The following is a 16,626-nucleotide window of genomic DNA, read 5'->3' as shown; positions in this document are numbered from 1 at the left end:
TTAAGCACATGGTGTCTACAACATTGTTTTGCATGTCCCACCCTTGTAGACTTATCCTCATCGCACTTACTTCCATGCTTAATGGAGGATAATCCATATTTGGTGGACATGTGCTTGGTTGTATGACACTTCATGGTGCTAACTTCTATGAATTCTAGAAGCTCTACTGAGGCCTTTATATATAGGCATTCCTAGTGTGTTGAGCATATCATATCACAATCTGAACAAAGCAATGTATTCGGACATACTCTGATTAATTGATCATATCTTTTTTGGTCTACAGTTGTGCTTTTGTTTGAGTTCTTAGTTCTTGGGTGAATGTTTCCCTTAGGAAAATTCTTACAAAGATTCATCCTACAATAATCCCTTATTCAAATCTTGTAGTCATCTACAACATTCATCTAATGATCTTTTATGGAATCTTCATGTTTGAACTATTTTCTTGTCAAGCACTAAACTCTACCAATGTTATCAAGACATGGATGAGGATGGTTATAATCCTCCAAGGGATACTAATCCCATTATGACTGAAAATTTGGGATATCTTGCTTCTGTTTGACACTAAATGCACCTAGTGATGGGCCATAACCAAATCTTCTTACGCTACTTCTTTACTCTGTCATATGTAGATGAGAGCTATCATGTAATCTCCAACAATATGACTCAATCACATGGATAACTAGGGAGATTCTTTGGATTTATAGTTTTACCTACTACCCTTAAATAGTTGAATGTCTCAAATTGGATGTAGTAGGTGCCTACTTCTATAAACTTTGTTGCTACCTCTTCTAACATCCTTTTTGCATAGTCTCCCTCAATGAATCAGATGACTACAAAAATGAAAGCATCATTCACTATTTTCTACTCCTTGTTTTGATCCAAGAAAATTTTCCTCAATAGTTGGGGTTATACCACATAAGGCCATGCTTCAACATCTTGCAAGTTGTCCCTTTTAAACAAACCTAGATAATATGTAGTTCTTGTTGCTAATAGATACACCAAATAAGATGTCATATAGAAGTTTAGGTTATTTTTGATTGCCACCAGCTATTCATCTAAATTCTCAATAAGAATTATGGCCTAGTCAATTGACATCTTTGTCATTTTGATGGTTTTAATGAAGTGTACCATCCATATATTTATGTATCACACTGCTAGTAATCCCATGATTCTACTCAGGAGCACTATGGAATGTCTAATATCATCTTTCATATAACCTCTTGTCATATCTACTTTCCTTTTTTTTCTTCCCAAAGGTGTTCTATCAATCAGATATGAAGATTGAATAATTTTTGTGGCTTCTATTTCATGCTCTCTATACCACCTTTCTATTTGATAATATGTCAACCTAATGTACTGATCTTCCCTCAAAAGATGGAAAAATTTCTCTACATTCTTAGGCCTCGGATCTAGAATGATCTCTCTAGTTATGCTTTTTACCACCCTTTCCTCCAAAACATAATTCTCTGCCAATGCCATAACCAACTCAAAAGATTGTACTAAAATTGGGTGTGAAGCTTCATTTACTAACACTAATCTTATAAGTGTAAACACCATAGGGGAGCTCTCATTTGGTTTTTTTCATAGGACCAAAAATGTATTCCAATTAATATGGCCTAGCTTAGTATCTCAAATCTTTGAATGAGCATCCTAGAAACATGATTTCCATGGAACACCTTGAAATTTGAAGACCACTAGTTTTGGAGCCATCTTTGTAGAAAGGGAGGACAAGGAGGAAGCTATTTTATCTACCCAAAATAGACATCCATTAATCCATAAGGCTGAAAAAATTAATTTAAACAAACCCTAGTTAAGAAAAAAAAAACCCATAATGTAAAACTGTCATTAAACACCTAAAAACTTTATTTTACACCTCTAATAGACAAGTTTGGCACACCTTGTGCACCTTGAGGGTGCATTAGGTGTACCATTCCCCTTTTTCCAACCTACAACTAAGGTTTGACACATAGTGCACATTAAGGGGTGCGTTAGGTGCGCACCCTTGCAATGTAGAGTAAAGCCAAGTGTTGAAGAAAAGGTGCACTAAGGAGAAGGATTGTCTATGAAAGGTGCACATGTGCACACCTTATATAGGTGTTCACATGCACACCTTTCACTTAGGTGATTTTGTATTGGATTTTTTTAAGTTTATTAAATGTTTGTCAAAAGGGTGTGCACCTTGCGCACCCTAGATAGTTGTGCAAAGTGTGCATGTTTTCCTCAATTTTTTTAATGTGTTTGTGGGGTAAAAGTGCAAAATTGTGTCACCTTTTAGGCTAACTTATTATAACAAATAAATTTGAGAACTTCTATCCAAAACTCAAATTTGTTTATACATATAATCTAGATAATTTCATTCAAGCTAAGTTATAAATGGTCTCACACTTTTACCATTAGAAATGTCTATTAAATGCATATTTTATACTATTTTGTATCCAATTACTAAAGAAATAAAATTATTTTAGAAAACTAATGTTTCAATAACTCTTAATATTTTTTTATGATACCTTTTTAGTAACATATAAACACCATTTTATAGAGCTCAAAGTCAAGAATATTCTCATATTGAGTTTATAGTGTTTTAATTATATATAGTGTATATTGTAATTAAAAAATTATACATGTATTTTAACACTCAAAAAGATGTTGGTATTCAATCCACTCTTGATGATAAGTTTTCATTAGTCAAAAGATTGACAAGGAGAATGAGAGATTCTCCTTGTTAGCAATGAAAATTATTACATGGAATGTCAGAGTTATGAATGCCTCTGACAAAAGAGGTAGGATCAAGTAGTTGCTAGATTCTAAAAAAGGAGATATTATTCTTCTTCAAGAAACTAAATTATCAGAACAAGTTTTTGATAAGACATTGGCTAAATGGACTAATTGGCTTTTAGTTCATGCAGAGGGGCATGGGGCCTCTAGGGGTTTAGCAATTTTATGGAATGCTAAAAGTATTCATGGTATTCTTATTGGGCAAGATTCTAATTGGCAGTTGCTGAAAGTTGAACACTTTGATTTGAAATTTCCTATTTGCAACATATATGGTCCCACACCTACAAATGATAGGAGGAACCTTTGGGCTGTATTGATGAATCTTATTCAAAAAGAAAGAGAAATGAATTTTATATTGGATGGGGATTTCAATGCATTACTATCAATGTCTAAAAAGAAAGTCCCATTAGAACTATCCAAAATTTTTCCTCATTTGTAGAAGATAATAACTTAAGTGACATTTTTTCTAACAATAGATTATACACATGGACTAATTGGAGTATTGATTTTTTAGAAATTGCTAAGAGACTAGATAGGTTCTTGTTTTCACTATCATGGAAGCTATTGATTTTTAGTTTTAAATCTGAAATCTTACCTTTTGTTGTATCAGATCATTTTGTAGCCCAATTATTGATATCAAAGAACAACATATCACAACGTCTTAATTGGGCTAGTTCTTTTAGGTTTGAACACATGTGGTTTAGGCATCCTGATTTTATTATGCTTTTAAAATGTTGGTGGATAAATGCTCCAACCTTTAGGGATCCTAAGATGCTTCAGTTGTATAAAAAGCTTCGTTACATGAAAGGGACGATCAAGGAGTGGAATGCGAAGGTTTTTAAAAATGTGTTCAAGAAAAAATAAGATGTCTCAGAAAAACTTGAGAAGGTAAATTCAGTCATCATTCAAAAAAGGTCTTAGTCCAAATTTATATCATGAGCAAAAATCCTTGAAAGTAGAAAGGGAGGATCTTTGCAACAAGGAGGAGGTTTATTGGAGACAAAAGTCTCATGAACTATGGTTAAGAGATGTCAATAAGAACACAATTTTTTTCCATGAAACTGCTAGAGTTAAAAGGGCAGTTAACACTATTTTTTCAATTAAGCACTCAGAATCTAGTCATCTTATAGAAGATGACAATGGTATTAAGGTGGAAGGTGTTCACTTTTTTTCAAATCTCTTGGCTCCCCCTCATTTGGATCCTATTGATGACAATTTGATTAATGATTTTATTAGTTGTATTCCCCCTCTTATTATAGTATATCATAATAGGATGTTGGTTGCCCCTTTCACATTGGAAGAAATTAAAAAAGTGGTATCTTCATTCCCACCTAACAAAGCCCCAAGTCTTGATGGATTTACAACTCTTTTTTATCAAAAATTTTTGGATTTTATTGGTTCTGATTTATTAGCAGTGGTTGAAGATTCAAGAAGGAATGCCAAGATGATTAAGAGCTTCAATTCAACTAACATTGCTATTATTCCAAAAGTTAAGTAGCTAGCTTCCTTTGCTGACTTTAGGCCTATCTCTTTATGCAACATAATTTATAAATTGATTATTAAATCTATATACATGAGGTTGTAGCAATTTATTCCTCATATCATTTCTTTAGATCAAGGTGGTTTTGTGCCAGAAAGAGAAACATGGGAAGGCGTTGTTGCACATGAGACTCTTCATTCTATCAATTTTCATCAGTTGTCTAGTTTTGTGATCGAGCTTGACATGATGAAGGCTTATGATAGGGTAAGATGGTCATTCCTCTTTAACATTATTTCCAAATTTGGTTTTTCAGATAAGTGGTGTAGATGGACCAAAAATTGTATTTCTGGTGCCTAGTTTTTAGTCATTATTAATGGAGAGTCAATTGGTTTTTTCCTCTCTTCTCAAGGGATCCATCAGGATGATCCACTATCTCTAGTTCTATTTATTCTTATGGCTGATACTTTCAGCAAATTCATCAATAGATCTTCACAATTGGGCTTAAGGCAAGGAATTTTGATTCCTCATACATCTATCACAGTTACCCATTACCTATTTGCTGATGATACTCTTCTTTTTGGTACATCAAATGTAAAGGAAGCTAACCATATTAAATATGCCTTGGACCTATATTCAAAAGTTTTTTGTCAAAGAATCAATGCCAACAAATCCAAAATTTTCATTTTCAACACTAATGATGCAATAGCTCAGAGGATTTCTTCAACTTTGGGTTTCCCAATGGATCACCTCCCATCCGTTTATCTTGAAATTCCTTTTTTTATGGGAACAAACAAGACAAACTTTTTGTCTTCCTACCATTGACAAAATTAGGGCTAGGATCTCTAATTGGAAAGGTAGATGGTTATCTTTGTCAAGCCATATTTTTCTAGTTAAAGCTGTCCTAATAGCTATCCCAAAATATTACTTGTCAATTCTTAATGCTCCCTCTTTTATAATCTTGCAAATTCAAAAGATTATTAGAGACTTTATATGGAAAGGAATTTTTTTAGATAATAAGAAGCTTCCTCTTGTTTCTTTTCTTGAAATGTCTCATGATAAGGCATTTGGGGGTGTGGGTTTGCATGATATTGCTACTAGAAATAAGGCTTTTTGGGGCAAGCTTGTGTGGAAAATGTATATAAAATCTCATGCAAAATGGTGTTCAATCATGCAAGAAAAATACTTAGATTCCCCAAATCCTTCCAAAATTTTTATTGTGTCTAATCCTCATTTAGATTCAGCCATATGGAACTTTATGATGTCTTCAAAGGACGTTATTTGTAATTATGTTACTTGGGAAATTCATAGTGGACAGAAAGTAAAGTTTTGGGAAGATGTATGGAATGGATTTCCCCCTCTATGTAGACAAGAAAAGTTGGATGAAACATGTCAAATCCTAAAATCTGAGTGGGGCTCCTCTTTTTGGGACTATGTTTTGGCTATTGAAATTCATTCAAGAAGGGTTCTCTAGAAAGAACCTCCAACACATCATCTTAGTCAGCCAAGTCTCATTTCCTTGAGGGACTCTCTTGCTAAAAGAATTTTTTTTCTTTCTAATAGGGAAGATATAGTTATATGGGCCCCAACCAAAGGTGGTGATTATTCAATCAAGGAAGGTTATTATGGTTTACAAAAAACATATAATTCAAGCAGGAAGTGTAGAACTTTTTCCTTTTGTTGGAACTCCACTATGTTGCCCAAGGCTGGATGTTTTTCTTGGCTAGCCCCTAGAAAAAGAATACTCACCAGAAAATAGTTGTCCAGGCTAGGTATTGCTGACTCTTTTATTTGCAAATTATGCAACAAGGAGCTAGAATCTGCAGATCACCTCCTTCTTCAGTGTCCCTTTCCTTAATAATGTTGGGTTTTTGTGTTGAACAAGCTTCAAATGTATTTACCTCTGCCAAATAGTCTTTGGGACCTATTTCAATCTTGGCCAGTTCTATTCTCAAGATCTCTATTTGGTAGTATTTGGAAGTGCATCCCAACTGCTGTGGTGTGGGCCATCTGGTGGGAACATAATAAGATCATTTTTTGTAATGAAAAATCAAACCTAGAATCTATTCTGGATGGGATTGAGAATGCAATTTCAAAAAGAGTAAATGCAAATATATTCAATTATATGAATAATATTTCAATATCTTCTTGGGATTATCTTCTTCAAAAATTGTGGAAACAAATTAAGTTACCTCTAGGTTTCTTTGCGAATTGGGATTCTAATCATCAATCTGATCGACTTCATGTAAAATGGCCTCCCCCCTCTAGAAATTTTCTAAAGTTAAATTTTGATGGTTTCTCTCATGGAACCCTGGTAAGTGATGCAGAGTATGCAGCAAAAGCACCAACTCTTCTTCCAACTCCGATCAGCACCTTAACTTGCTTCCAACCTCCAAACAGCAACTAGGCCTTCTTCCAAGGTTAATGACTGACCCAATGACTTCTAACATTGGTAGACTCTACCTCAAAGTGGACTCCACTTCATAAGCCCAACCCTCAAACCTAGGGTTCACAAACAACTTGGGACAATCACACCTATTACGGATTCCCTAATACCAAATAGGCCTAAAATAGAAAATACTTCTTAGATTGGTTAGAACTCCATTCCCATGATAGAAATGGTTCTTACTAACTCAAAACAACAAGAAAAACCCCCCACTTTGAAGTTTCTCAACACCCAACACTGAAAATTACAAATTGTTACCAACAGTTTTATTAGAACAATTCCTAGTTTCAATGGTAAAACTCCCAAAAAAATACAAAGAAACATACAATATTTTCACATCACCAAACACCCTTCAACTACTCCTATGAGATTCCAAAAGATCAATTACCAACTCTACTCCAGCATCAAGTTATGCCCGCTTTGTGTCACAGTCCTAAATGGCCAGTTTAGGCTGGGTTACAAGGAAAGCATAAATAAATGGGTTCAAAGACTTGGTTCAACCCCTTGGATCTCTTCTACACCTTTTATTTTTCCTTCTACACCCTTCACTTGGGTCAAATCAATCAACTTGGGAGCAAGATCCTTTGTTTTTCTTCAAGGCTAGACTAGACATAAGACTATGTTCAGCCTAGGGCTTGCTGGTAAAAATAGGTACCCAACTCCTACAGCCCTGACACTCTGCCATATTCAATTCACCTCTCCTAACTTGCATTCCACAAAGCAGCATTGAAATCCCACAGTGGGTTTGCAAGTTAGGAGGCCATCTTGTTGAAACCCTCAATGTGCAGCAATTTCAGACCTACCTCTGCTAAAACTGGTATAACTTTAATTACAGAATAGATAAAAACTTCAAACCAATTGCATTAGAATTCTGACTCAATCCTCTTTCCAAAAATATAAGATTTGTACCACTAAAAGTCCGTACAGGCCATACAAAATTGAAAAAATAGAGAAAATTGCAGAATTTCTGAGTTTTATTCACTAAATGCTGTCCACCCGTCTGTACCATGGCCTTCCCCACCTATGGAGACATTAAATAAGTGTCTTAAAACAGTTATAACTTCCATTTGGATGGTTGGAAGACCATACAACTTCCTTTTTTAAGTTTGACAACAAATTTGCAAAAATTGCTCTTTAGCAACTTTTTGCATTTTGCAACTTTCTTGCACCTTTGCACTTTTTTTTTTTACACACCTTCAATTCAAGCGTATCCTAATCACTCAAATCCACCTAAAACATCCTAAAAATAGTAAAATACTCAAGAATTCATAAATAATGACTCCTTGGTTACAAATGGTCACTTGGCTTATAACCACACCAATGTGCCATTGTACCTTACAATTGAGTCTTCATTACAAATATGGACCAAACTTCATTCCTAACAACTCTAACATACTAAACACCTTGAATTAATGCCTAAGAGCCTTAGATGCCCTGCACCATACTCCCTAGGCCAAAAGAAACTCAAGTCTCTTGAGTTGGTAATGTGGACACGTTGTATCCCATCTTCTTTATAGTTGATTCAGGCAGCCAACTTGCATCTTCAACTGGTCTACCTGTCCATTTGATGAGGTTGTCCATGTACACCTTCCTCCTAGTCCTTTTTCCTTCTCTTTTATCCAAAACACTTTCTATAGTGACTACCCCTGCCTTGGGAAGAGAGTTCATGATCTCTTTATCTACTGTGGTTGATTCAATGTCACTGGTTTCAGTCTGAGAACCTCTGTAAGGATATAAATTAGAGACATTAAATGTATTGGAGAGCCCTATGTTTGGTGGCAACTCCACCTTATAGGCATTGTGTCCACATTTTTGCAAGATCCTAAAAGGACCTATTTTCCTCATCATCAACTTAGTAAACTTACCTTTAGGAAGCCTCTCCTTTTTAAGGTTCACCATAACCAAATCTCCTATTTCAAATTGAAGATCTCTCCTCTTAGTATCTGTTGCTTCCTTATACTTCATTGTCATTTTTCCTAGCCTATCTTTGACCTCTTGATGAATTTCCTTCATCACCTCAGCAAAATCACATGCTTGAGCACTGGTTCTTTCCATAGATTTGACATCTCTGACCTCCATTACCCCTCTAGGATGAGTGCCATAAACTATTTGAAATGGGCTCAATCTGGTTGTCCTATTCATTGAATCATTATAAGAAAACTTTGCTTGTGCTATGAATGAGTCCCAAGATGATCCATGTTCCTTAGCAAGGCATCTTAATAGGTTGTCTAATGATCTATTAACCACCTCCGTTTGGCCATCCGATTGTGGATGGTATGCTGATGAAAATGAGAGGTCTGTACCAAGTTTTCTCCACAAAGTCCTCCAAAAGTGCCCAAGAAACTTAGAATCTCTATCCGAGACTATGGATAATGGTAATCCATGTAGTCTTACTACTTCCTTGAAAAAGATACCTACAATATAAGAGGCATCATGACTGGTTTTACATGGAAAAAAATGTGCCATCTTGGAAAACCGGTCTACTACAACACAAATACTATCATAGCCTTGCTTGGTCCTTGGCAATCCAAGTACAAAGTCTAAACTTACAGCATCCCAAGGCCTATTTGGTATAGGTAATGGGGTGTACAGTCCTACATTAGAAGTCTTCCCCTTTGCCTTTTGACAAATCACACAAGTCTCTACAAACTTTCTTACATTAGTAGGCATCCTAGGCCAGTAATAAAATCTTCTTACTAGTTAAAGGGTCTTGTCCAATCCAAAATGACCAGCTAGACCCCCACAGTGCTTCTCCTTTATAATGTTCTCCCTCAAGGATCCCCTAGGGATGCATAGCTGACTCCCTTTGAAGAGCAATCCTTCTTGCAGCATGAAATCTACATAAATGCTATGGTACTGCCCTGTCATATCCCTGCAGACTTGATGAGGTTCTTTGAAGTCTTCATCACTTTCATACATGTATTTTATGGAGTGGAATCCCACATTCTCCAACCTCATTTCTTGAATGGTCAAATTCCTTCTACTAAGGGCATCAGCAACCTTATTTGCCTCCCCTTTTTTATGCTTAATAGTGAAGGTGTATGATTGAAGGTACTCCATCCATTTCACATGCCTGTGGTTCAACTTTTCTTGTCTATTCAAGAAACTCAATGCATGGTTATCTGTATAGACAATAAAATCCTTGGGCAATAAATAATGTCTCCATTTTCTTAGAGACTGAACCATAGCATACAATTCTAAATCATATGTAGAATATCTTTGTTTTGCTTCATTTAACTTTTCACTAAAGAAGGCTATTGGCTTACCTTCTTGACTTAGGACTCCTCCTATGGCCCTATTACTTACATCACATTCAATAGTAAATACCTTCTTGAAATCAGGTAGAGCAAGGATGGGTGCCTCTGCAACCCTTTTCTTCAAGTACTCAAAGGACTGATCAGCGTCTCCTGTCCATGCAAATTTACATTTTCTTCCAACCTTGATTATATCAATCATAAGGGTACACACATTACTGAAACCTCTAATAAACTTTCTATAAAAGCTTGCCAAACCATGAAAGCTCTTTACCTCACTTGCATTCCTTGGTGTAGGTGAGTTAAGGATTGCTTCCACCTTTTCTGGATCCATCTTGAGGTTGCCCTTGGAGATGACAAAACCTAGGAACACCAACTCTTCTTTCATGAAGACACATTTATTCAAATTTATCTTCAATTCCTTCTCCCTGAGTTTCTTCAAAACCAATTCCAAGTGTGTTAGATGTTCCTCTTTAGATTTGCTAAAAATCAATATATCATCAAGATATACAACAACAAAATGATTGATGAAAGGTTCCAAAACTTCATTCATGAGTCTCATGAATGTACTAGGGGCATTAGAAAGGCCAAAGGGCATCACCATCCATTCATAAAGTCCCTCATTAGTTTTGAAGGTAGTTTTCCATTCATCTCCTTCCCTTATTCTGATTTGGTGGTAACCGCTTTTCAAATCAATCTTGGAATAGTACCTTGCCCCTCCTAGGTGATCCATCAAATCCTCCATCCTAGGCATTAGGAACCTATATCTGATGGTTATCTTTTTTATGGCTCTTGAGTCCATACACAACCTCCATGAACCCTCCTTTTTAGGTGCCAACAAAGCAAGGACTGCACAAGGGTTGATGCTCTTTCTTATGAACCCTTTTGCAAGCAACTCCTCAACTTGTCTTGCTAATTCCTTATTTTTTTCTGGTGTCAACCTATAGGCAGGCTTATTAGGCAATGTAGAACTTGGAATAAAATGAATACAATGAATTACCTCTCTAAATGGTGGCAAGGTATCAGTAGCAGGGTCTGAAATAACTTCCTTGTATCTATCCAAAAGCTGCCTCACTTCCTTGGGTTCCACATTCCTTATTCCTAATCTGCCTTCCTCCTTTTTATCCTCTTGTCTTGGCTTTACTACAATGGCAAATCATGGGGTGTTCTTTACCTTGAGAGTCTTCAAAAACTTCTTCTCCCCAACCATCATTACACTAGATGCATGTTGGGTCTCCTTTCCATCTTCTAGCAATGGTGTCATAGTGTACTCCTTCCCATTTTTGGTGATGATGTAGACATTGTTCCTCCCATCATGCTTGGAATTGACATCATACTGCCATGGCCTACCTAACAAAAAATGACAAGCATCCATATCTACAACATCACAAACAATTTTGTCCTTGTACTCCCCAATTTGAAATTCAACATTAACTTGTTCATTAACAACAACTTGCTGCTCCTTACTTAACCACAAAACTTTATAAGGGTTAGGATGAGGTGACCTCTTCAATCCAAGCTTATTTACCATCTCTATTGATGCAATAATTTTAGTTGAACTGGAATCAAAAATTACCTTACACACTTTACCTTTTACCTTGCACAAGGTCTTAAATAAGGTCTTCCTTTGGGGAGGTTCTTGTTCTACAACTATCTTCAGCAGGGTTCTATTGAACATTAAAGATTCCCCTCGCTCTGGATCAGCATTCCCTCTTGCTCCTTGGTCACTTTGTGCATCCTCTTCTTGAGCCAAGTGGATTCTTCTATCTCCTTCTTGACTGTTGCTGCCCCCTTTCTCTGGACACCTAGAGGATCTATGCCCTATTTGATTGTAGGTAAAACACCTTCCAGTGAATACCCCTGGAGTCCTTCCTCCAAATCTTCCTCTCCCATTAGGTCTCCTACCTCTAAATCCTCCTCTAGGATTGGATTCTCCATCTGATTTTTCTTGACTGCTGCTAGGTTCACCTTGAGATCTATTAGATGAACCTCTGCCCCCAAATCTTCCTCCACCTCTGTTATTTCCTCCTATCCCTCTTCCATGGGAATCACTTCTCCTCTTGAGTTTCTCCTCAATCTTAAGGGCCATTTGATAACATTGGTGGAAGGTCTTAGGATTGAACAAAACTAGTTCATCCTTGATGGAGTACTTGAGCCCATTCAAGTATCTTGCAAACTTTTGCTTTTCACTTTTAGGAACTTGAGCCCTTAGAGTGAGTTTATGAAACTCCTCTGTATATGCTCCTACATCCAAGTCCTTTTGCCTGAGACTTTGCAACTTTTGATGCATTAGGACCTCATAGTCCTCTGGTAAAAACTATTTTTTGATCTCTGATTTCATTCTCTTCCACGTGGCTATGGGTGCCTTCTCTTCCTCTATTCTCTCATTTTGAAGAAAATTCCACCAATTAAGGGCAGATCCTTTCATCTTAGACTTATCCACCTTTATCTTTTGGTTTTCCGGCACATTATCACATTCAAATTGATTGTCAAGTGCTTTAATCCACTCCATGCATTCTTCTGGATTCAACTTACCACTGAACATAGGTAGGTCTGATCTTTGATCTTTTCTTCCTAACCTTTCTAGGGCCTCCAACATGGCTCTTTGATCTGCAAGCATTTCATCTCTAACCTTCCTAGGCTCTCTAACTTCAGTCCTTTCTTCTTCTCCTTTAGAGTCTTCCATGACTCCTCTAGCCATCTTGCCCTTCAATTTTTCCAATTCTCTTTTCATGCTTCTATTTTCTTGCCTTACTGCTCTACTTTCTGCCATTTGTTCTTTGACCAACTTGGCCAATTCCACATTTTTTATCCTAAGAGGTATCTCCCTCTCTCCTTCCTCATTATATGACATCTTTCCTCTCTAATCAGGCTCTTAGTGGCTCTGATACCACTCTGATGCAGAGTATGCAACAAAAGCACCAACTCTTCTTCCAACTCCGATCAGCGCCTTAACTTGCTTCCAACCTCCAAACAGCAACTAGGCCTTCTTCCAAGGTTAATGACTGACCCAATGGCTTCTAACATTGGTAGACTCTACCTCAAAGTGGACTCCACTTCACAAGCCCAACCCTCAAACCTAGGGTTCACAAACAACTTGGGACAATCACACCTATTACGGATTCCCTAACACCAAATAGGCCTAAAATAGAAAATACTTCTTAGATTGGGTTAGAACTCCATTCCCATGATAGAAATGGTTCTTACTAACTCAAAACAACAAGAAAAACCCCCACTTTGAAGTTTCTCAACACCCAACACTGAAAATTACAAATTGTTACCAGCACTTTTATTAGAACAATTCCTAGTTTCAATGGTCAAACTCCCAAAAAAATACAAAGAACCGTACAATATTTTCACATCACCAAAAACCCTTCAACTACTCCTATGAGATTCCAAAAGATCAATTACCAACTCTACTCCAGCATCAAGTTATGCCCGCTTGTGTCACAGTCCTAAATGGCCAGTTAAGGATGGGTTACAAGGAAAGCATAAATAAATGGGTTCAAAGACTTGGTTCAAACCCTTGGATCTATTCTACACCTTTTATTTGTCCTTCTACACCCTTCACTTGGGTCAAATCAATCAACTTGGGAGCATGATCCTTCATTTTTCTTCAAGGCTAGACTAGACATAAGACTATGTTCAACCTAGGGCTTGCTGGTAAAAATAGGTACCCAACTCCTACAGCTATAAAACTATGCCATCTTCAATTCACCTCTCCTAACTTGCATTCCACAAAGCGGCATTGAAATCCCATGGTGGGTTTGCAAGTTAGGAGGCCATCTTGTTGAAACCCTCAATGTGCAGCAATTTCAGACCTACCTCTGCTAAAACTGGTATAACTTTAATTACAGAACAGATAAAGACTTCAAACCAATTGCATTAGAATTCTGACTCAATCCTCTTTCCAAAAATATAATATTTGTACCACTAAAAGTCCGTACAGGTCGTAAGGAATTGAGAAAACAGAGAAAATTGCAGAATTTCTAAGTTTTATTCACTAAATGTTGTCCACCCATCCGTACCATGGCCTTCCCCACATGTGGAGACCTTAAATAAGTGTCTTCCAACAGTTATAACTTCCATTTGGATGGTTGGAAGACCATACAACTTCCTTTTTTAAGTTTGACAACAAATTTGCAAAAATTGCTCTTTAGCAACTTTTTGCATTTTGCAACTTTCTTGCACCTTTGCACTTTTTTTTTTTTACACACCTTCAATTAAAATGTGTCCTAATGACTCAAATCCACCTAAAACATCCTAAAAATAGTATAATACTCAAGAATTCATAAATAATGACTCCTTGGTTACAAATGGTCACTTGGCTTATAACCACACCAATGTGCCATTGTACCTTAGTATTGAGTCTTCATTACAAATATGGACCAAACTTCATTCCTAACAACTCTAATGTACTAAACACCTTGAATTCATGCCTAAGAGCCTTAGGTGCCCTACACCAGTAAGTCAAGATTGGGTGCATGTATTAGGAATTGGCAAGGTGAAGTAGTTGCAATCAAAGAAAATGTTTTACCAGTTGGTACTAGCAACCTTGCAGAAGCTCAAGCCCTATTGGCAGGTCTAATTTTGGCAAAGAGATGTAATGTTTCCACCATCCATATTGAAGGTGATTCTCAGGTAATTATAAACTCTTGTCTCTCATGATCTTCTCATACCTAGAAACTAGCCTATATCCTTCAACAATGCTGAGATTTAATTGATTCTTTTCAAGCTACTTGTTTCTCTCATACTCTAAGGGAGGGCAATAAACCAGCTAATTGTCTAGCTAATCTTGGTTGTGAAGGCTCCATATTTGAATCTTTCTATTTAGAGGTTAATTTTCTGAAATTTTCATGCTTAGCAGAGTGCCATATTTGAGACACAAAGAAGATAAATGAAGCTTAATAGATACTAGTACTATAATTGATCGACACATGACTATTAGTTTGCACATTCTTTATGCATGTTCACAAATGCTCTAATTAGATAGGAGGTTCAAAGCTCTCTTGATTTTAATTAAATCTTTTAGAAGGAGAGGTTCATTCACATAATTGGACCCTAATCATTGTTGAGTATTGATATATATCATATTTTGGTCACTCTTGCTTAGTGCAGAGAAATTGTATTTTGTTGTAGGTATGCCTAGTATGACATATCAGCATTTAACACTTTTGTACTTTGGCAATGATTCAGAGTTTTCTTGCTAGTTCTTTCTCTGATGAGCCCTTGAACTAGTTTATTAATAAATATATTATATAAGTGCTATGTCACTTTTAAAAGAAAAAAAGAAAACACTAAAAAAGATGTTGATTTTGAGAAAGAAAAAAATATTAAATGATATCAACCAAATTTAAAAATTATATGACATTCTAAAGGAGAGAATCCTTTTTGAGAATGTATAATTTTTCTTTTGGTTAGAATAGATTTGTTATAAAAAATGTGGTGGGAGATTAAAACTATCAATTTCTTGTGAGTTGAAATTTGAATCATTATAAAAGAGAAAATATAGGTCTAAAGTCAATGTTTATCTTTGATTGTTCTAGCTATATTTATTATCTAAAATATAGTAAGAGTTCAAATGGAAAAATGCTTATTTCTATATAGTTTTGCAGTGGGAACTAAACCCCTAATTTTCAACATTTTTCAACAACTTAAAATTTAGCTATTAAAATTAAGAAAATATATCAAATTCTTATTCCAAATAACTATTAGAAATTATAATCCTAAACATCATCCATTTCTACACATTTCATTAGTTTACTTCATTTTCAAATTCTAAATAATAAATAATAGTTTTGTGTCATTAAAGGTGAAGAATTATACTTTTGTTAGCCTTTTCCTTTATAAAAAGCTAACATGGATTTGTACTTTTATCCTATCTGTGCAAGTCTAGAAGATGAAGCACACCTCACAAGGTGTGGAGGTGTGCTTGCTAGAAGACAAAGGAAGAAAATGAAGTAAGGAAGGGTAGGGTCCTAGGATTTTATAGGCTTGAGGTGGAGTGTCACACTTTCGAAGGGAAGTGCTCCCACACTAGTGCACTTAGTGCACTAGTGTACCTTGAAAGGTGTTCTAGGTGCACTAGATGCACTATTGTGCACCTTGACATCCAAAATTCAATTTTCTCTTAAAATCTCCAGTTTCTGACAACTGGGGTTTTTAGGAAGAGAGCCAAACTAGGTTTACATACCATGTATAACATTAAAAAAGACTCAGACCCCAAACTAGGAGTCTAAAAAAACAACAAAATATACTAGGGGGTTCCCATTTCTAGGAGAAATGGGGTGTGCATTGTTAAACCACAACATTTATGTTTTTGAATCTATAAATCATTATTAGTTTCATAGAATAGTTCTTATTCATTTTTCTTGTTAGGCCTTTGACTAGTACTTGTATCAACGTCAAAATTATAATCAAGCATCCTTTCCTATGTTCTAAATTTCTCATCAACCTTCACATTAGTGCTTTCAACTATTATTCCCAATCTCTTACTAAAATATTAATATGCCTTTCTTTTCAATGAATATCCATGTGCCTTTGCATGTTGTGTTTCTAAAATTTGTAATTCCATATTTTGGGAGACAAAAAGAATCTCATTTTCTACCCTTATGAGTTGTTGTTATTTCTCTATTTCTTTTATGTATTTCTATTATTAAGAGGAGTAATCTTCA

Source organism: Cupressus sempervirens, chromosome 7 (assembly GCF_028749045.1).
Source record: "Cupressus sempervirens isolate cs-2001-9-10 chromosome 7, ASM2874904v1, whole genome shotgun sequence".
NCBI lineage: Eukaryota > Viridiplantae > Streptophyta > Pinopsida > Cupressales > Cupressaceae > Cupressus > Cupressus sempervirens.
The sequence above is the reverse complement of the archived record's forward strand: the minus strand, read 5'-3'. Positions refer to the sequence as shown.